The sequence below is a fragment of the Patagioenas fasciata genome, chromosome 1 (genome assembly GCF_037038585.1).
Source record: "Patagioenas fasciata isolate bPatFas1 chromosome 1, bPatFas1.hap1, whole genome shotgun sequence".
Taxonomy (NCBI): Eukaryota; Metazoa; Chordata; class Aves; order Columbiformes; family Columbidae; genus Patagioenas; species Patagioenas fasciata.
In genome coordinates, this window is record NC_092520.1 from 75,068,365 (window position 1) to 75,090,034 (window position 21,670).

General features: G+C 39.5%; 1 protein-coding gene across 4 annotated transcripts in view; it reads right to left on the reverse strand.

Annotated features, from left to right (window-relative positions):
- ZBTB20 (zinc finger and BTB domain containing 20) overlaps positions 1 to 21,670 on the reverse strand; it is a 490,245-nt gene that overhangs the window by 305,691 nt on the left and 162,884 nt on the right. For all 4 annotated transcript variants that reach the window (XM_071809214.1, XM_065849469.2, XM_071809203.1 and 1 more), the window contains one exon: positions 12,777 to 12,852. The gene's annotated coding sequence lies outside the window, so the exon portion shown is untranslated. The remainder of the gene's footprint in view (positions 1 to 12,776; positions 12,853 to 21,670) is intronic.

Consider the following 21,670-nt stretch of genomic DNA (forward strand, 5'->3'; position numbering starts at 1 on the left):
CAAAACTGTTCAGATATTTCCTACAGGAGAAATTCTCAGATGAAGAAAGAGTACCCGAAGTGAAGATGCCATCACATACACATGCCAGATTTGGCCTTGACGTGCTATCTGAACCTAGAGTAGGATTTGTATTTTACAATTAGCTTCACATGTCCCCGTTAGTTTCTCAAGCTGCACAGAAAGCAGAGGAAGCTCACTTTTGACATATAAAAGGAGACAATAGTAAACTTTGGAAAAAACATTATAGGGAATAATTGTACTCTGGAGGATTTATTTATTTACTAATGCAAACAGTAAACACTGAGAAAACATCTGGCAATGTTTATTACAATGAAACCAAATCAATACTTCTGTCTACTACAATATCTGTCCACAAAACAGTCATTCCTCCTGGCACTCACAACAAATACTCAACTATCTATTATAGTAGCCTTTGTCAGCAAAAAAGGGAGGTTGTCACCTTAATTTTTCTATTAGAGACCCAAGAGAAGACAAAGAATTAGATGTACCTAGACACAAGAATGATGGTGGAAAATTAGAGCGGAAGTTAGATGCTGCAGCCTGCAGCATTGCAAAGAGAACACAATTTGTCCCTATAAAATTTCAAAAAGCAACAGATCCCAGATCTTGTTTCTTACACCTCAAGGAGCTTAAACTTAGGGCAATCTATTACTTTTCCTGGTGAGCTACCAGGCCCTTTGCAGCATTTTAAAGCTACATGTGAAGTCAGAAATTTTGACTTCTCACTTCCTTTCGAAGCCAGAATTCAAAAAGAAGTGATACTGAACCTTCCCAGACAATTTAAAAAAAAAAGTTTAAAAAGTTCTGTGTATCAGAATTTCCAAGTAAGCCCTTTGTTGTAGTTTCGCCCGGAAGAGAGTTAATTTTCTTCCTAGTAGCTGGTATAGCACTGCGTTTTGGATTTAGTATGAGCATAACGTTGATAACACACTGGTATTTTAGTTGTTGCCAAGCAGTGCTTTCACTAAGTCAAGGACTTTTCAGCTTCTCGTACTGCCCTGCCAACAGGGGCAGGGGGGATGGGGAAGAATTGGGGGTGCATAATAAGCTGAGAGGGGGCACAGCTGGGACAGCTGACCCCAGCTGACCAGAGGGATATTCCATACCATATGACATCATGCTCAGCATATAAACTAGGGGCAAAATGAGCCAGGGGATCAGTGCTCAGGAACTGACTGGGTATCAGTCAGAGGGTGGTGAGATATTGCATTGTGCATCACTTGTTTTATATATTCTTTTATTACTATAAGTATTATTTTCCCTTTCTGTCCCATTAAACTGTCGTTATCTTAACCCACAAGTTTTACAATTTTTTCCCCCAATTCTCTCCCCCATCCCACTGCAGGGGAGGGAAGCGAGCAATCCGCTGTATGTGGTCTTCAGCTGCCTGCCAGGTTAAACCACAACACACTTCCATTCTTTTCTATTTCTATATTTGCATTATTGCATGTCACTGTAAATAAACCAGCAGTGGTTTGTGCAATGCAAAAAGTCACTAAGCATTAGCTTAGTACTTACTGAACCTTCACCTTTCCTAAACGTGAGTGCCTCTTGCAGTCTAACAGATTGATGTGCAGTAAGACCTGTTACTACTTACACATCACAAAATTATGCAAAAAATCACAAAACCACGCACCCCCAAAAAATCAGTATTAGTTTTCCTCCTTACATTTTTAATTGCTATAATTTTGCTTTTGTTGAAACAGTAATTTCTGAAGAAAAATGATACATTTGATTAATGTGACTATGCACAAAATAAATGTACTTTACCCCTATTTAATTGCGCATTTTGCTGGCTCACGGTTCAAGGTATTTCTATTTGTACAGGGCCTAGAGGTAAAATAAGACCTTCTGTGCCACAGCAAGTCCTGAGGCATGAGCCATATTCAGAAGTTATTGTGGTGATACGTTAACCTTTTTGCCCATAAAAAACTTCTCTTTGACAAGATAATTGGGATTGTAGTTATAAAGTGGGGAGAGCAGGGAGGTGAAGGGACACAATTCCTTTTTCCTCTCCACTGGTCTAAATCTACTGGACAGAGGAGTGCAAATTTGGTTTGGACTAGTAAACTGAGCAGCCACAGTAAGCACAGCAGACATTGAGAATGCCATTATATGTGATGCCAACTTCTGTAATTTATGTTAGGTGAGATTTGCATTGGGCAAGATTTGTGTTAGGATTTCTTGTTCAGCTTCATACCATTTTCTGTCCTCCACAGCATCAAAATTTTACTATAACCTGAGGTCCTGATCATGTGGCCACTGGGAATGAGCTGGGAAAGAATTTAAAGAATAGTGCTATATTAGCAAATTAGCAAAAGACACAAAACCTGACCTTCCAAGCAGTGAAACTGGTGGAAAAAAAAAAACCTAAAGTAAATGGAAGCCCTACTTAAAGGGCAACAATTCTATCTATCGTTAATATTCATCCATTACTGTCAATTTAGCCACATGAATTAGTGCTAGACTTGCAAAGACACATAATATTTTAGCTAGCTTTGAGTGAGAAGACTAGGATTTCAAGTCTGCAGAACAAGCCCTGTTATTTTTCTTTTTATTTAAACAAATCCAGGCCAGATACAGACTGGGTTTTGAAAGCTCTCAGCACTGAAAAAGATCAGCACAGGAGTTTCCAATTGCGGATCAGTGCTGCAGAGGAGTAGAAAAGCCAAAGTGAGACAGAGACTTGGAACTTTACACCTGCTTTCAGCGCAAGCAAGAGCCCAACCCCAGCCCAGCAGAGGACCAATTTGCCTGAAGCTCATACCAAATTTTCAGTTCCTCATCAGCTCCACAGACTGTATTTTAAGCTAGTGTTAAAACTGGGCTAGATAAAATGGGAGAGAGGAATGATTTCTAACCAGTATAGCCTTGTAAACTTTCACAAAAGAACTCCAAATCACCTAAAATTAGGAGATACAAACAAAAGAAACCTTCATTCAACCACTACTGGACAAAACCATGCATATGACAACTTTTAAAACAGGGTAAATCTAGTTGTTTTAAAAAAAATATATAAAAATCTCTCTACAGAAAGCACAATGTATTTACTTTCCTACTGTAAATTCTTTCCCCTTACATCAGCTAAGGAAAATCCTGTGTCTCCTCCTGTACCTGGAGGCTGACATGAGAGCAGACAGAGCAGACGGTGTCTGCCCCTTAGCAGCGGCAGCACTGCTGGAGAGGTGGGAACAGATGTACACATGCACATGCATCAGGCACACCATAACCCATGCCTTTCCAAGGGGCAGCTGCTCAAGCTCACAAATTTGCAACATATCCTGTCTCCACTGAAAGGAATGTGGAAGAATCCCACTGACTTTATTCGAGCCAGGATTCCACTCTTTATCTGTAAAAGAAGTGATCAGAAGATGGCTGCACTCAGTGCAGAAATAGTGTGCAGAGTTCTGGTGGGGATTGCAGGCGATACCATGATGGCATAACCTCTCCAGGGCCTACAAAGAAAACTTGCTTTGTCACATCGCTCACTTGCAGCCCCGAATCCCACTGAGTTCAACAGCTCTGAGTTGCCAGCTCTAGGAAGCAACAGGGGGAATGATGGGCAAAGCCCTATTCCACCTGGACAGTGGGATGAAGTACTGGCAGCAGTAAACATGAGACTTAGTGTTTCACAATATGGATACTTGGGCTTCCTAATGTCTCAACAGGAAAAAAGCAGGAGGAAAAGTCTATTACTCTTTCTAAACTTCCACCAGTACATCCATGAGTAATCACAATTCAGCTTTAAGCTTCAGTATTAAATAAGGAACATCTATTTTGCTATACAGTGTATTTCTTTCACAAGGTTTTCTAGGTATAAGGAGGCTTAAAGAATAACTACTGTATGGTATAGATACATTCTAAACATTGTGACAGAAGACAGTGTAAGAGACTTTTAGAAATTAAATGCTTTTAAATGTAATTAAATCATAATAAAGATAATCACATAGAAAGCTCTGCCCCTGACAGCCTGACAATGCAGGGACATCAGGAGTGTTTTCCACCATCATAAGGCACAGGAAATCTATGCCTATCTCATGTTGCTGAAAGGCAAATTCTACAGGGGGATACAAAACATATTTCAACAGCTAATAATTTCATGAGAAGTAAAATTTAGCTGGCTCATTTGGAATTCTCTGGGACACTAATGGTTACAGTAAGGAAAAGATCCTTTCTGTGTTCCTTACTAGTAAGAAATTCTGTCCATGGAAGAATCACCCAGCCTCTAGAGCTTCCCTGAGGCTGCATCTAGGTTGTACAAGATTCTTCCCTTTGCCCTTACTACATCCCAAGTATCGAATAAAGACCCTGACTCGGGGAGTTTAAATTCCAGTCGGAGTCAAGCACCTAAGTGTTACTGCATCTAGCTTTAAAGCCCCTAAAAAAGATTTGGACCCGGTAGCAAAGTGGCCTTTCATCATCAATTTCCATATTTGTGCAACAGTCTAAGACTTCAAAGATGAGGAAAGAATGAAATTTTGAGAACACCAGAAGTTCAGGGAGTATCTGAATCCAAAACTTTGGTTCAATACTACTTTGAAAATATAAAAATTATTGTAGAAGATTTTATATTTGTTATAGTTTGTAGTTGTGATTACGTTCGTTCATTAACAATTCTCCTGAACTTTTGCCAAAGGACAGTTCCCTGGACAGGGCACTTGAGGTGACCATGACTGGTATCCCGAGGAAAGTAATATTTTCTAGATATCTAGAGTTGTACTAATACTTGAACGTTTTCTTCAGAGCAGTTCTAGAGTCACATGCATCAGCACGCAGGTGTGAGAAGACCACAGCATACCGCTAAAGCAAACAGGAGTTTGTCACAGCAAACAAATGTCTTCATGAATGGCAAGCATGATCCGAATAAGAGCAGATGTAGTTGCAAAGATCAGTATTTTCTAAGACACAAACACACAAAGAAGCTGAGAAGTAGTAATATGTCAACTTGTGACACAAAAAGAAACAGCAAATATTATCATTTCTGGGGTGATTTTCACATGGCCAAGAGGCATCAGAACAAATTTAATAACAACAAACCCTGACAAAATAAAAAGCATAATCCTCTCCTTCCTGTAGGATTGAAATAATCAAAACTCCTAGGTTCCAGTGCCCCTCACAAGCATCACTACCTATGGCAATCTTGCCCACTGACTCAGGGATTTTTCATTTCTGATCACGCTATCTTTTTTGTCAGGTTGATACGCTAATGTAATTCTATACCCTCTTGGTCATCTGATTTCTGGATGCCTCAGCATCGTCTCTCTGCATTCCTCAGGCTTGTTTGATGCCCCAACCGCTGGAATTTCCCTCTAGTTTTTAACTGCATCCAGGCAAAAGCTGTCATGTACACACTAAGCCTGTCCTGAAGGGTGATCATTTTATAGTTGTTTGCTTCAGGAATCCACCATCACTTGTACTAGAGAAGTGACAGCCGCTCAGACATAAGAAGGTTAGTTGTGTATTAAAACAGGGCAAGAGATATGACAAAACAGATTACCCTCTTTGCTTGAAACCCTAATGAATGGAAAAAGAAACTGAGGAGAGATGAAAATTCATCTGCCTCTGGCTTAGACTCTGATGTTCGGCAGATTTTCCCATTGATGGTCTTGCGAACTACATACACTGGAACTGTGCCACTACAACCTACCCAAATGAACTGGAACTGCATGATCATGACCTGAACCGGTTCATATTCAGAGAAGACATGCAGTGTTCTAGTGCACAACTATATCATTGCTGCTGGAAATATATATATATACCAAATTTCTTGAAAATGTTCCGCTGCTAAAGTCACAGGATTCTTGATTACTTATTGCCGGTCTTTAAAGGCATAACGCTCTTCCATTTTACAAAAGATTTTCATTATTCAAAACTTCTGTGAGAACATTACAAGAACTAAAATGAAATTTTTAAGGAAACATTATGAAGACAAGTAAAAAAAAAAAAATCTGACAGGGAAAGCAATGGGTTCAAAAAAATTTGTTAATTCAGGTTCTGACTCAGTGTTGCCTTCAGTTATTACTGACACCAAAACATCTTGCAAAGCCAAATACTTTTCCAATGGCCTTTAAAGGCACAGACTGATCTGCCAAGTCCTCAATATCTCCAATCTGGCTGTCTTGATTCCAGCTCCTGTGGACTCCTAAAGGAGAGAGGTATAAGAGAAGGAAGCAAGAAGCAAGAACTAAGTAATTTTAAATGATAATGCTATAGGATGATGACATGCAAATAGAACAAAAGATGCTGAAATTCTTTTGTCATGAGGAAATACAGGACTGTTAAAATATATATTTGAAGGACAGCGTTCTCTGTCAGACCTCTGAAGGCCTTGCAGAGCGTGTACTGGCACCAAAGTGACGGACGTGTCAGCAGCAGAGCTCTGTAGATGATTTATTTTAAAAAATAAATAAATAAAGAAAATATTCTGATCTCTCTCATGCCAGTGGAAACTGCTGAAAACAACAGACCAATTTTCACACAACCGAGATCGAAATATCTTCTCGTCTATTAGCTAGATGCAGGGGTAATGACAGGAAAGAGGGCAATAAGAAAACAACAGATCCTTTACAGTAAAATTCAGAACTAGACCATTTACACTAATGAAGAAAGACCAGAAAGTGTGGGTAAGTTACATTCATCAGACTGCCCTACATCAGACTCTGGAATCTGACATGATTCAGTGAGAGTGTCCTCAGGGACACTGATACAAATATAGAAGAACCACAATGCCTTTCTGTGGAGTCCCTCCCATTATACACTGGTTTAGATGAAGAATTTCCTTTTGGATAGGACAAAATAAGAGTACCAAGGCTTGGAAAACACCAAGTCTGTGTTGCTTTTTTCCCATTTGTAGCTTATCTGGTGACACCTCTGGTCTAAGATAGCTTTCCTTGCTCAAAAATTTTTAGTCTTTCTTTTATCTTGAAGTTGACCAGCAAAAGCTTTGATAAATGGTCTGAAAGATTTTCCACTTTCACTGTAACATCTTCAGGTGCTGAAATGCTGAAGTGTTTTACCACTTAGTTGGGGAGTGCTACTCGGGGAATCAATGCTAAGATTCCCATGTCTTTTTAATATGAGTGAATCACAATCCATACTCCTTCATATACTAAAACAACCACACACTGGAGGGTCATTTTCCTACCTGCATCTATTGTGGCCGCTATTCTGCAAAACCAGGAGCTGGCACCTATGAAAAAAGTCAGGATTCTAGCCATTTGTACACTACAACTGATGCTCTTAGCATGCATACCTACAAAAACAAAAAGTCCCACACAAGCCTTCCACCTCTCAAAAAAACCCAAACTTAAAACATGTGCAAGAAAACAAAAAAAGCATAAGGGACTTAACTGACAATCATTCCCAACTCTTTTTTTGTACTAAGTTGTGAATGGGACTGATTAAAACCAACCTGAGAACTAACAAAATTTTCAGGCTGGCCAACTGCATTTTGAGATTTGCAGTTTCACTAAGTGAAAACATCTTTCAAGGATGTTTCCATGAAAAATCAGAAAACAGAGACAATCACAAAGCTCCCAGTCTCCTGAGACACTTACCTTTTTGTAGCAGGCTTTACTCCAGCCCCATTACGTATTTGCTCTGATCATCAATCCTATCTGCAACTTTCAACTGTCTCCACAGTCTGTGTTAGAGGCCTTTGTATGAGGCAATACCTGGAGTGTCTCCATTCATCCAAATTCTAAAAGCTAGTAACTGAAACAAATCAGCATTTGTGCACTGACTGGAAGGAAACAACGCAGAGTCACAGTAACTGAAAATCTGTCCTTTGGTGTCTACACGACTCCCTGCCTTGTCCTTCTCTAAAAAAAGAAGGGTCAAAGCAGAATGCTGGCAGCCCAGTAAAATCTTTGAAGAGACAGTATGGTTTCAGTTATAAGAGGATGGAAAAATGAAAACCCTAGGGACCTTTTGGGAACATTAAGCTTTATTAATCAGGAATGTATTAGCCACATACCAACATTCCCAAATGGTACGCTGAATTGGAGAAACACCAGGGAGCAACAGAACCCATCCAGGCTGGTCTTCTGCCTTATGGTGAGTTCTGGCACACCCCAAGAGATGGTTTTCCAAGCCATTCCTTAAAAAATAAACATCCCCTGTTTCCACAGCACCCACAGGTTGTGCATCCCAGTGTTTTACAACCAATACAGTCAGAACACGGTTCTTAATATGTAACTTGGTAATTATCACTGCTCATTGAACTGATTTCCTTAGGTCTTTCTCTCAGTGGAAATGAAGAACAATTAATCACTGTGCTCCTGATTATAACTTTTCACTCACTAGAATATTTTTTTCATGTTCTCCTTAACACGCAACAAAAGCAGCACTTTCAGACACATATAATGCCACGCAGGGCTCCTATGTATCCTCTTGACCCTGGGCTAGATAACAATCCACCGATTTCTGCCTTCTCAACAATTTTAACCCTAGAACAATTTCCACCTTGACAAACATTTTTGACCTCTCCACATTTCCACTGGGATTCCACAGGTAGAAATCAGGGCAGAATTTATCCTCGTGAGTTTCTGGATTAATGCCTTGGTATAGGAAGGGGAAAAGGCAAAATTAATTCTCTTTGTTAGTACTAACACAATTCCCCAGTGACAGCCAGCCCCAGGACACTGATCTTTGTTCAAAGAAAGCACACTTCCATATTCATTTCACATTTGTACAAGTTTTCTCCAGCAGAGTTTTGACAAGCCACAAAAACCCCCATAAATTTCTTTACTAACTATTGAGGGTTTACATTTTGTCAGAGGGACAGGGGGTAGGAATTTGCAGGGCTCAGAGGTCATCTTAGACACGAAATTCTAGTTAAAACAGCAAGTTACAGGAGAGAAGGACAGATCTCATATCCATTGGGAACGGTGAGGATTCCTGTGCTGTAAAGAACACAGCAGGGTAGTTTGTTTGTTGCTTCAAAACTCTTCCTTCATTTAAAAGCACGACGGTGATGGACGAAGCCCTTCTCAGGCCTGACATCCTGACGCTACACATGCAGCACGCACTCTGGGATGCCAGCTTACTGTGTCACATCGGCTTGGGTTCTTCCTCTTCCTTTCCTTATGCCTGCAAGCTCAATTGAACTTATGAAAATTCAAACTGTCTTCTGTCTGTTTCATACATCATCAGCAAACAAGCACTAGACAAAATGAATTTGCTCTCTGTAATTTGGAGGCTACACAAATGTCTCTGCTGTATAATACAAAAAAGGGGAATAAAGTTCGGTATGCAAGGTTAATTCAGCATGGAGGAAAGTCGCAGAGAAACAGACGGAGAGAGAACGTGAACAATAAAATACTCAACGGTGGGGAGAGTGACATGAGAAATACTTCTGTAAATTGGAGTTGGCCTTGATACCTTTGAGTGACGGAATTAAACAAAGGCACAAGTGAGTTATGAAAGATCACCCCCGTGAGTGGCTGTATCTCCATCCCTCGTGATTTGTTTACACAATATACTTATTAATAATAACAATGGTTACTATTTCTCCTCTAAGAGCTTTGCTAACACAAACTCAATAACATTCACAGAGTTGTATCAGTTCGAACCAGACTGAAAAAGTGATCTGCTGAACAAGGCACGGCGAGGTTAAATTACTTGTCCCATACCACTCAATGAGCCAGCATCTGCCAAGACTGGTCAGTAATCAGATCACAAGGCTGCATAAGGCTGAAACATTGTCAAATCTCTCTTTTAACAAAAAATAATGTGTCATACACTTTATTGGCCTCAGATGATGGCAATATAACTAACACCATGGCTTTGAAAGTACATCCAGTTGTGTCTCTTGTATAGATTTTCAGGTTACGTGTACAGAATCTTTTTCTTTCACCCACCATACGTTGTCACTGCCTCCTTCTAAAATAAAGTAGGTGTTGAATGCGAGTAGAGGTATCTCCTAATTTAGACTTAATCCTATTCGGAGTTAGTTGAAAACAGTGAAGTACTTAACCACATCCTTAAAGTTAAGTATTTGAGTAGTCCCATGGACCTCAAAGGATCTACTTGCCTACCAATCCACATAACTTTAGTACATAGCAGTACTTGGCCAGAGCACCCAACATAAGCAGAATCCAGCCCACAGACCTTTCCCATTAAGAACATGCCTGCACTACATTTAGAAGGCTGTGTTTCTATGCAGCTTTCTGCCAGATGTTCACATGTTGTGAATCTGTATTTCCTTTTAATGCCATGTATCAAGTCAGGCATATTTTTGTATCAGCCAAAAATTTGGCCCATCTTATATTAATCAGTTGCTTTCAGGACATCCCTACCCTAAAGCAAGCTTGCCATGCTTCAATTAAAGAAATCCTATTCAAAGAGAAAAACACCCCAAAAAAACCCAACAACAAAAACCACACACATAAACCAACCAAACAAAAACAAACAACCCAACCAAAAAAAACCCAAACATGCACAACACACACCACAACAGAAAACTAGGAAAGCATGGCTTGCCTTTTTTTCTTGCTGCTTTTGGGTTAATACAGGAAAGCCATAATGGGAAGTCCACTTTATTAAAGATCTTACAATTAGAGAGATGCGATTACAGCAAACACACAGAGGAAACAAAGGTAATCCTTAAAGCATACTTCTTTCTATAAAAAGGTGCTCCCATTTTTATTGTACCAAGTTACTAGATACATAGACACAAGGTATAGCAAGGATCATATCCTCCTTTTATAGTACACACACGCATACGTAAAGTTCCCCCACCTTGTGCTTCTGTATTCCAGAGATGGGCTATACGCCAAGGCTACCGAACTTAGGAGCAGCTAGAAGTTTACAGGTGAGGTATTTTTTAAAAAAAAAAAGTAAATGACACAAGACACTCAAATATTAGAAACTTGGACCTTTGCTTCATGGAATCAAAAGAGAAACCAGGCAGAACAGAACCGACTTGGGAGCCATGATCCCACACTCCACTCCCAGTTTGACTATTTACTCTGACTTTGAGCAAGCTGCTCAGTATCTCTGCCTTGATGTGCTTTCCACCCTTGATAAAAAAAAAAAAAAAACCTAAAAACATTTCCTATACAAAAATTTTGTACTTGTGTGTTTATTTCCTCTCCAAAGCCGACAGACTCATACAACTGAAAAAAGCCCATTCCAGCCAGCTCATATATTGCTATCTGGTATTTTGCCTTAGGGCTGTCCATGCAGGACTTACTGACCATCTGGATCCTAAGGATTCAAAGAACGTTCCTTAATTTACTCCTCACTCTGCTGCTGCATTTTGGAAAGATAATTACTTCTGTTTTCTGAAAAACAGTTCTCCTGGTTGCTCACACAAAATGCAAGACAACTTTGAAATTCTGTATCCGGAGATTCAGAAGTGTTCCCCCACTTTCCCCCCAACATCTCCCTTTAAATTGCCGCTGGACCCAACAAATCCACAAGTGTGTTCAACCCAGCTCACCAGTGTAATTGCAAGGTTAACCTCTGGTGGCCAGGAAAGCTGCTCATGTTCAGGAATGATGAGCAGAAAATGTTAAATACCATTCACTGGCCACAGCCTGCCGTTAATACACAATATTTAAACAACACAATGGCATGGCCCTTGCCAGTAATGTAAAAACACAATGGAGCAGAGCCAGAAAGGCACAATCTGCATGCCTGAGTCATGCTTGGCGCTCCACGCTGGAAGGGGCACACATTAGCTGCCCACAGTGTACTGTACCCTTCAGCTAGTTTAAAATAAATAATTAAAATACTTTTTTTTTCTCTTTTCTTTTTCTTTTTTTTTCTCTAAAGGGGAGAGGGGAGAAGCAAGAAAAAAACCCCCGTGTAACAGTTAAAATATATTAACACTGAAGTACAGAAGCACCATTTTGGAAGAAGGTTCTGTATTTCATTACAGACTGCACATTTTGATCTTAAACAAGAAAACAAACTGACTTTGCTCTGTAATATTCTACAGCTTTGTACTGTCCAGCTAAAATAATTTTTTTCCTACTATCTATGAGCTCCTAGATTTTTATTCATATATTATTTCATTAAGTTCAGAGTATCTGAATCTACTATATTTTCCAATCTTCTTTTGCGTGTCTGTTGTTCAGCCACTGAAGTTCCAAATATCAATTATTGTCCCAAATACATTCAAGAAACAGATTCTAAATAAGGGTAGATCAGACTGATGTACAGCCTGAGTTGCATTTATGGAATAACTATGCTCTTAGAAATAGACTTGTTTCTTGCTGAGAGACACAAGATATTATTTTGACTGTTTTGTTGTGTCACACCACAGATGAATTAGGCATTTCTCCCTTCATCCACACCCTAAAGCAGCTGAGGCCCCTTGTGATGTCATCAGAAAGCTGTTTGGGTTTTTATTGTATAAAGGAGGAAAATTTGTTATGACATCATGAAAAGAGAATAAACTATATTTTATGCTATAAGGAATCTTCTGCTACTCCCTGTTATCTTTGCACCGAAGTGCAGAAATCCTCACTGACAAAGCGACAGGAACTGTAAGTCAACAGACACAGAGACGCTCACTGTTCCTAATAATATTCAAAACAAAGCAGAAAAGAATGATCTATTCAGGGGTCTGAAATTAAAGATCTGCAAGATGTAAGCTCGGTTTTAGTTTTTAAATAAAACATCCTTTGAACTTCCAAATCCCATTCAAGGGGACTCTGACCTTTATCCGAGACCAGCTACTGTGCTAACACTTTGGATGCATATAGAGGAAAAATACGGACAAAGGTACCAGAAAAGCCTTTACTTACAGGAATACAGTGCTGCTTAATCTTTTTGTTTTTAAGGTGCAGTGATTTCAGCATCTACAATGTAACTTCAGGCAGTCTGAAAAGAAACAGGTTAAAATCTCTTTCAGTTATAATTGGTATTTCAGATTTAATTAAAAATTAAACTTTCATAATGTTTCACCATCCAAAGCAATGCATTATCAGTCAAGCGTAGCCTTTTTTTTTTTTTTTTTGTTAAAAGAAGCTCTTCCCAGAGTAGTTTGCAACGAAAGAATAAGGAGAAAAAGGCAATTGAGAGAAGCAAAATATATTTCTTCAGCAAAAGATCTCTGAATAACTTGGAAAGAAGCCTTCTGCCACTTAATTTTAACAATCAACCTTATACTAATTAAAAAAAAAAAAGCATCACAATTAAAGAAGATGGAAAAACACCATCACATACCAACGACTGTGAGGGGAAAAATGTTAATTTCAGCAAAACAAGGACATTGCTATGACCGGAACATACGCACCAAGAGGGAAAATATGGTTTTACATAATGCCAGCCAACAACTTTTCTAATTCGTTCTACAGCATGCAGCACTTTCAGACTGTTGGATGGAGGAGCAGAGAAAGACAAGTTCAGAAACAAGAAAGCTGTTTTCAAAAAGCGTACAAGGCAAAAGGTCCCTTGCACCCTTTTGATAAGGGATACGAAATAGCTATTCTATAAAACTGCACGGTTTCTTATCATGTAAAATAAATGTCATTTTAGTGTGCAAAACAGATGATTAAGAAGTGGTAGTGGTAGACATAGCATTTGAACAGATGCAAAAAAAAAAAAAAAGGAATTTTTTTTTCTCAAAATGCAGTTGGAATGACAATAAAACTCCAGGGGTTGCACCATAAATATGAGTTTAAATGTTAGACTGGAGTTTAAAACCTGTGGTTTTAATTATATCTAATTATAAAAGCTCCAAAATCAGAAGAAATGAGAAAAGCAAAAAATATTAATAATAAATTAAAACGATTTTGCAATAAGTTGTCAGGATTTGGCCTCGTAATAACAAACCATACAGCAATATACACAGACACATACAATGTAGCGATGATTCATTAAAGGAACAAATCAAAACTTGATTAAATTTTATTTTTAAAGGTGACAGCAGAACTTGCCTAATTTACCCCATTCTAAGTCAAAGCCATTCTCTTCACCAGTAGCACAATGACAGAGATCTGCAAATAAATCCTGGGTGTGAACCTAATACTGATTTTGGATGTCACACAGGCTGGGGGAAATTGTTAAGTGAAATCTTTCTTTTGTTCTTCCACAAGTAAAAATCCAGTTCTTCAGACCTCAGTGCTATATGAGCCTTCCAATTCTGTCCCCGCAGATGTTTAAAAAGAAATGCACTGTATCAGATGATACACTGTCACACAAACATGTCCAGACACACATGTACACTGCAAACGGGAACAAGCTCAGAACTTATTTTCAGGCTGAACATTTCCACTCTGTCAGGATAAGAGGTACTGAAAAGCAGGAGGAAAAGCAGAGAGCTTGGAAGGGAATGGGACACCACAGCAGGAATTATCAAAACTTACACAGAGCTGATTCTAGAACATTTGAATGATGGGAACAAGAGTCCCCAGGCAGAGGCATTATGATGATGCTGCCACAGGATAATATCTATAGGCTTGGATGAAGCTTTTATTGAAGGAACCATTTGAGAAACGTTTTCCTCGTTCTTTAGATAATCTGTATATCAAGATACATATATATAGGTGTACATATATATATATATATGCCTTCTTCTGATTGGCATCTAGTAAGATAGATGAACAGTGTAGAAATCCAGGCCAAAAAATGCTAAGTCTGTCAGAAGTAGGCAACAGCACAACTGCCAGACAAGTGATAACAGCTCCAGCGTCTGAACTTCCATTTTTTTCCCTTCCTTTCCCTTCCAAATTTACCCCTTTTCTAACATCTTCAGGACTATAATGCTGGCTTGCTGACAGGGAAGGAGAGGGACAGCAGTATTTGCAATCCAAAGCTATTTCTTTTAATGAATGCAATGAAAAACTGACCTCAACTGAGAAAACAAAGAGCATTCACTGAGGGTGAAATGTATCCCTGTATAGGGAGCCAGCGTACAGACTGCACCACTGAAGCCCTATTCTGATGACCTAAATAGGAATAAATCGCTGCATCGACTTCATCACAATGAATTTTGTCCAAAACTCCAATTTTATTGTAGAGAATGAGGAAACATTTAGCTCTCTCCTACCAAAGCACAAAGATACAGCACCCCCTTCCCATGCTGGGCACCACTCTGAGAACTGCTCTTCACTTTATTTTCCTAGTAGTTTTAACGTGAAGTCCTTCCTGCTCCATGCATTCTCCTGACTGGAAAGAAACAGGAGGAAAGGCAACATCTAGCGTTTCTCTGGGAGTTAAGCATTGGGGCACTGTGCCTGCAGACGAAGCTGCCCATCTCCTCAAGGCAGGTCTAACCAGCAGATGCTGGTTGACTGAAATTTCTGTGTTAAACCAGAATAAATGTGAAGGTTCTGCTGTGATTGTATGATAGAGCACACTTCTTAACAGGTATTATAATTTTATGCAGTAAAGACAATTTGAGCCATGGGAGATGGTACCATGCAACTGCAGCTTACTTCCTGACATTCAACAAGAACTTACATTCACCCGTTACAAGAAACGGAGCCTTGGAAGCAGCTCACTGTGCGAGCGTGTTCGCTCCCATCTTGAAAAGCTTCAGTTAAATGGCCATAGTTAACAGAGCACCTGACATAAAACACACACAGATAGAGCATCTTAAAGAGCTATTTTAGCTAGTTAAACCCAGAGCAAAACCTACAGAAAGCCTTATTAAGCTCAGAATACTAGCTGTTGCCACTGAGAAACCTGTGACCTCGAGATGAAGCAATTTAGATAGGTATGTACGAGCAAAAGGTGGCAACGGAGGCAGCTGCTTAAGCACAGTGCGGGCATTCCTGTGCATGGGTGAGCGTGCTTAGCAGTGCGGGGCAGGAGAGTGCTGTCTCACCCAAGTGCCCGAACCCCTTAGTAGAAAGCAAGAGATGTGGCTGGAGAACAGTCAGTGAACTTTTGCTTGAGAGAGGCCCAAGCTCTGGAATTGCAAGAGTGAGGAGTATGGCAGCTCTGGGAAGAGGTATATGAGTAGAGTGTCAACAGGAGAGCAAGTGTTAGCACTCCATAAAGGCTTTAAAAACAAATATCAGAAGGGAAATGGATTTTACTTTGCTTTTTCATGATTCTTGCTTGCCATAAAGTTTATTCAGAGCCTGAAAAATGAGAGCAAAGCTACTGACTATACATTGACCCAAGTTCATTAACAATATTCCACAACTTGTATGGCATCTGACTCTACTGGGCCTGACTCACATTTATGGTCTAGTCCACCACTTTCATAAGAACCACATTCATTCCATCTAAAAATTGAAGAGAAGAATATAAAATATCATTTGTTACTAGAAAACATTTCAGAAGATGTCAACCTTCTGCAGCCTCTTAGCAATAAGGAAGTTCCTTATCTGTAAAGGTTTGATTTTCCTTGAATACCTGAAGTCAGCTGAAGCAGGTGAACAGGAATCATATACACTTGATTAGTTACGAGGAAAGGGAAGGCTAGGAGAGAATATAGCACAACACTCACTGATGTCTTTTGAATTTTCTACATAGAATTTACAAGATCAGCCAATTGACCACTGCCGAAGTTCTTGCTCATATCATTGCTCTAACTTCTTGAACTTCAAATCAGTGATGAAGGAACTGCAACAAATAACTGTTCACAGAAAGTAAAATACTGATGCTCTTACTCAGGAACTAATGGATTATATCAAGAAAGTCCTTTGCAACAACCATGGAAAGGGTGAGAAAACAAAAACAAACAAACAAACAAAATATAGAAAAAAAATCAAAACAACTACCACACACATACACAGAAAAATAACAACAACAAAAAAAATAAAGCCCATTACTTTGAAGAGAATTTTCAAATAAGCTCAGGGGCTGGTCAAGAGACCTCGTTCCAACTTCAGAACCCAAATAATGACATAGGATATAACCCAGATTACTTTTTGGCATTTTATGTTTGAAAACATAAGCAGGGCCATGGACTAATTATGTCACAGAAATCAGAGAGGAAGGTCGATGCTGCACAGGCTCCTCATCTAACAAAAAATAAGCAAGTTTGAAATTGCAACCAGTATAAACACGTCAGCACAATGCTCTGTCTAGGCTCATTGGTAATGCAAAAGAACAAGCCTTATTAACATGGATATAACGTTACGCTACTACTGCTTTTTTAAGGTGAATGTACTTTAGTTGGTAGTAGATCTCTATAAGCATGTTTGTCACTTGTCTCCTGTCTTGAGGGGACAGAATGTAAAACAACAACAAAAAAATGCCTGCGCCTAAACAATCCTTCCAAAAAGGAATTTGTTTCTGAATTGGAGCCCTTTATACACTTTCAAAAGTACACAGGAGTTGTGGTCATTTCCAGTTCTGTCTTTGAACTCGTAGCCATTTGCATGGTATAGCAGTGCTGAACTGGGTTTCTTCCTAATCCCAGGGCTCTGACTCCAACTGGGGTCACAGGGTAGCCGATGAGAGAAACCTGGGGGTTTTCATGATTTAGTAGAACAGGAGCAGAGGACAACCTACAGCATTGTGCTGGGACTGAGGGTTCCTGCCACTGCAGTAATGAACAACAGGAGACCAAAGGTTTCATGGTCAAAATTGTAAATCTCCATCTGTTATTAGTTGACCACAAAGCCCTGTGCCCAGAGAGACTTTATCTTCCTTATGGCATTCACCTTTTGAGTTTACTTTTCCAGTGAAGACTGTATCCATTACAAATTGTAATTTCCAAACCATGGCTGTTTCAGCTAGAAAAGCATTTTAATCAGGAAAAAGGTGTATTTTGGGTTAATTTTCACGCACCCCACCCCGCTTCCAATAGTGTTTGAACTATTTTCATTTAACTATGAAAAATCTGGGCAAAGACTACCACTCCTTGAAATCTGGGTTTCAAGAAGTTAGAGGCACTCAACCGAATAAAAGCTGCAACGCCTAATCCACCCTAACAGTCACTCCAAAATAGGTACTGGATGCAATTTCACCACAAGGGCCCTCATACCTGTTAAAGGTGTTGGATCTCTTAACAGCACGGTCCACCCCTCTCATTTATTCCTACTGTTAACACAGTAAGCATCCAGCATTTGAGAAGCCCAGCTGTGAAAGCACAGTAGAAGCTGAACTACTCAACCCACTGAAGAGTTAGTCTTGTTATAACTGCACTTAAGACCTGATCTGGACTCCTGAAGTGCAGTTTAACTGGTAGTTCTGCTATAGCCAGGTGGGACCCAGCATTCCTCTAAATACTTCTTGAAGCTTTCCTCCTACACAGGGGCGATGATGGTAATCAAGTTGGCTGCTGAAAACCATGATATTCCCTATTCCAACTGTTTTCTTGCACAAGCTGTCCCCAGATCCTGTTTATGTTCCCAAGGAACAGGAACAGTGACAGCATGCAGTTTTCACGAGGCCTTGCCCAAACAATTCTTTCCCTGAAGACAGGGTTTTTTTTAATTTTGTGAAGCAGCTCTACAGCTGATACTCTCTGAGCATGTCCTGGAATAAGCTTGAGGACTTTGCTTATGCCTTTTACAAGTTACTGTAGCATGTAAGCTTCTGCCACTTCTTTTCAAGGTTCATAATGCTTTGATCTTCACAGCCTCACTGCTCCTGTTGAATGGTATCATCTCCCATGGCTCAAATTATCCTTAGTGCATAAAATGATAATACCTGTTAAGAAGCAGGCTCTATCATATAATCACAGCAGAACCTTCACATTTATTCTGGTTTAACACAGAAACTTACATCAATAAATGTTTCATTGTGATGGGTATTTCAGTGCAGTGACAAACTGGGAGGATAAAGGAGATGTGGCAGATATAATTTGTTTGGATTTTAGCAAGGCCTTTGACACAGTACCACACAGGAAGCTCATAGAGAGACTAGAGAATTATGGTCTGGATATAATACAATAAGGTGGATAAAAACTGTCTGACAGATAGGAGCAATGAGTTATTAATCAATGGTATTAGATAAGAATAGAAAGATGAATCTACTCCAATGCTGAGCAACAGGTGCTAGGATTATTATCATTAAACAGATTCATTAAGGATAAGAAAATGAATGTAAATGTTGACAGCATTCAAAACTGATGATTTAGAAATAAGAAATGCGAAAAGAATCAAAATTGTAAAACCCATATAAAAGAGATGAGCATGAGCCAAAACAATGTAGTATTAAAACCTTAAAATGTAAAAAAATGTTACTGAATACTGACATAGAACTTGGTTATGAGCTCAGGTTTTCACCATGTGAGTATATGTCTTCACCATGTTACTCCGCAGCAATATGGTCTAGCTGTGAAACTTGGTCCCTTGTAAAGCAAACTAAAATCAAAATTGCAGCTATTGTCATCAGGGAAGATCCTGTGGCTTCTTTTCTTGGAGTAAGGATATTAATTAAATCCTTTTCACTGCTGATTACTGCTACAGGAGATGACATCGAGTACTCCCCACAAAGCCACTGTGTGCTTGTAATACCTGCAGTTTAATGGGTACTCCCTCTCTCCTCCCTTCGCAGATCTGCCCTGAAGAAGTTCAACCCAACTCTAATCTACGAAGGGCAATATGATCAAGGCCATCTAGATGAAAGGCCACACATTGATGATATGGCCTTTAGATGAAAGGCCATATATTGAGGTGAAATGAAAAACCATATGGCAATGCACATATATTTCATGGGACACATGGCAGAGAAGATCAAAATGATAAATCTTTATTTTGAATCCTAAATATCACTTTAATTGTTGAGCAATTTAGTGTGGAAGTTGAATATTTCAGGCATAAACTCAGCAATATCAGCAAGACATGAAGTTCACTATATCCTGCCCCTTTCTCTGTTACTGCAACAGAGGCTTCCTTATTCCTTGTACAGAGAACATATTCCCGGCACCACAGCCTCAGCTTAATCGTGCTGCTCCAAGAATAAGGACAAATAACTTTTATTGTCCTCTTTCTTGAGACAGCAAAAGCAAACTGAACAAGAAAGCAAAGGCTGCAAGTTTTCAGTGTAAGAAACTTCAGAGAGTTGTCACAACTCTTACTCTTGACTTCTAGTTAATGGTCCATTGCCTTGCAATCTGACCTCAGGAGACTACACCTAGTAACTCAGCTCCTTTTGTGATCTTCATTTTTAGGACCTTTGATCTTGTCCCAGGATCTATAACAGAGCAGCCCAATCCCACCTCCCTGACACACACCACCATCCCCTGACTGCACTGCAAGAATCTGCCTTCCCATGTTCACACACACATCCTTCGCTTTAGAGAGAGAAGGGATTAGGATGAAGGTGTGGCACACCTCTCACAGAAGAAAAAGACAAGGAGGGAAGTAGTATCAGCACAGAGGCCTAAATTTGTAGTTCTAGTCGATGCCAGAGGAGTGGAAAGAACAAGGGGTGGCAATACCCCCTGCAGCCTTTCAGAGCAGCAGCAGCAAGTGTGGCTTCAGCGCCCCAGAACACACTAGATGGACAGGAGTTCCATCACTTTCTCTACCCTAGGGAGCCACCTACTTCATCCAAGTAAAGCAGTTTTTAAAAGGGCCTTTTGTCCACTTCCTTTGGAACTTACTTCTACAGGCCTACTGAGGACCTTGGGAGGAACTTGGGATTTTGATGTGGAAGAAGGGGCATGGTATATTTTAAGAGAAAGTAAAGTTAGGACTACAGCCTAAGTTTGGACCTCATATAAGCAGGTACATCTCACATGGCAATGGCACTCTTTCAGATTATGCATGGACTAAATTTATCCTACCATGTGCAGATGCACAATCAATGTGTCCTTTTATTTAAGTGCATTTTTCTTTTGCCAGTTGGCCATTAACCTGAAGTCCAAAACCAGCTTCATCTTGCACAATGTCATGCACAAATCATGCCCAGAAGTTTCACATTCTTTCAGTTTATGTAACTGCCATATTAAGCTCAAGGTCCAAGGAGGATACTGAACAATATCTTATTGTACAGGCTATTGAGATTCAATATTACAGGGACAAAGCTACCAACCACCCCCAAATTTCATTCATCTCAGAAATCTTTGGAAATTTTATACCAGAGGACACTGAGACCTTTGGACTGTATTGTAAATCTGCTGCTTAAACTTTTAATGTAACACCAATGTGAGCTCTCAAATATTTCCCAGTAAAGTCCAGATATATAATTCTCATTTAATTAGACATCATCCTACAAGAAGTGAAATTCAGTCCAAGCTGGAACTATACAAAAGTTCAGGGAAGTTCAGGTCCTGCATTATGATTTGGCAAAGCTCTATTGTAATTTTTTCCCCCGGAAACAATACAGAAAAAGAGAATATATCAGAACAATTCAAACTGATCACTGCGTCAGAACAGGAAATAATATCGGAGGGGGGAAAAAAAAGGAGAAAAGAAATCTTCCATTTACTTGCAATATTAGTAAAAAAAAACAAAAAGGTTTTTATACTACAGCCACATCCTGCAAAATCTAGCTAATAAAGCAACAGCATATTTACTAGATAAGTTTAAAATGGATTTTTAAAAAGAATTGCTACTTTTGCTGGAGGCAAATTATATCTAAATATGCTGCAGGACTGGATTCAGAGACCTCAGCATCCTGCCCACCTGATCCAATACAAATGATATTTGTGGTTATTCCAGGGACCCTGTGTGCACACACTTAAATCTATGCAATATTTATTCTCTGCTTCAAATACATAAGAAGATTACACGCTAGGTATGAGCTCAGGCTAGTAAGGCTTCTGCATTATTGAATTGTTCAAAGT